Genomic DNA, 1,662 nt, shown 5'->3' with positions numbered 1-1,662 from the left:
AGATTCTTGAGACAAGAGCAAGAGTGATAGAGTCAAAAGAACTCTCAAGTATGCAATGTACAGATGAACCATGCAAGAATACAACTAACCTAAGAATATGAAAGTATTACAACCATGCTAATTAAGCTAAGTGATTTATGCTATTACAAAGGAAAACTAAGCTAACTGCAAATGAGCCTAAACTAGGATGAGAATGCAAGAATGAGACAAGAAGCAAGAAGTTATCGACAAGATGCTCCAAGAAACCTATAAAGAAACCTGTGACATAACATTATCTCAAAACCTAGATCCTTAGAGAAGGAGAGAGCTCTCCCTTTTACAGGTATATAGACAATTGAGATAAAGATCAAGAAGTGGATGATCAAGGGTGGGTTAAATTTTAGCATGATCCTTGTGCAAGATCATTTCAACCAATGAGAAATAGTTCAATTTTCATGTGAGACAAAGTCTTTTCTTTTAATCTGTAAATAGAAAAAAAAAAAAAAAGACTTTATGTGTGCACATTGAGTGGTTTATAAGAATGGGGTCTTTTATTTAATTAAAATGGGATATGTTATTTTAATCAAATATGGACTTAGGATGTTATAGCCAAGCTATAGGTTAAAACCCAATAAATTGATTTTTAGCAATTTGGCCTAGGTAAATAATTAAATAATTTAGCCAAAATGATGAGAAGGGGGATAATAGCCTAGATGACCATTTTTAGGTGATTACACTCACCTTCTTTCATTTTCATTTGATCAAATTTTCCTCTAAAACTTTTTTCCTTGGCTCTTCATACATTTTTATCACCTCCATAGCCTTTCTACAAATTTTCCCATATTTTAAATGCAGTAGGAAAGTCTTTAATCTCGTCAAATTTTGAATAGTTGAGAGAGGAAGCTATATCAATCATCATTATATTGTGATTATTTGCCTCTTTCATCTATTCCATAGTCATAGGTTTAGGTGGTGGCACATATTTGGTTTTCAAGTAGAACATACCAATATGTCCAATGCTTGATAGGTGTAGCTTCATCAATTCCTTCCATGATGAAAAGTTTTCTTTGTTAAGCTTGGGAATCTCCCTTTTGTATGGCATCTTGATCTTTATCTTAGGTCCTTGAAACCTTTCCTCCAAGAACTAGATTCTCTAATACCAATTATTGGTAATGAAGAGAGTAACTTAGAGGGGAGGGGTGAATCAGTTAATACAAAAAATTTCTATATCCTTAGATGTCAAAACAAAAATTTCATTGATAATGTAATATTATCCGACTCAGTTATAACTAAGTTAATTTTGTTAGTTTATTAACAAAGAGTCTTATAAATATATATTTTTTAAAACCTTTAGTGACTTAGTTGAAAAAATATAAAGCTTAAAGAAAATAAAATGAACACAGATGACACCAAGATCTAACATGGGAACCTAATTTGGGAAAACCACCATGCAACTAGTTACAATATTTTTCACTCTTAAGTGAACCCTATTAGGAACCAACCCTATTAAAGGTTACAATATATGCTATTACGTATGACCCTTTAGAGGATTTAGATCACCCTTTTAGGAGTGATCTAGTTAGAGTTCTTCAAACACTTCAAACTTGAAATGCCACCTTGTTAAATGATTTACAATATGACTATTAAGTCAACTCTATTAAGAGATTTCTTCACTACTACAAT

The sequence above is a fragment of the Cupressus sempervirens genome, chromosome 7 (genome assembly GCF_028749045.1).
Source record: "Cupressus sempervirens isolate cs-2001-9-10 chromosome 7, ASM2874904v1, whole genome shotgun sequence".
Classification (NCBI taxonomy): domain Eukaryota; kingdom Viridiplantae; phylum Streptophyta; class Pinopsida; order Cupressales; family Cupressaceae; genus Cupressus; species Cupressus sempervirens.
This window is presented reverse-complemented; position numbering follows the sequence as displayed.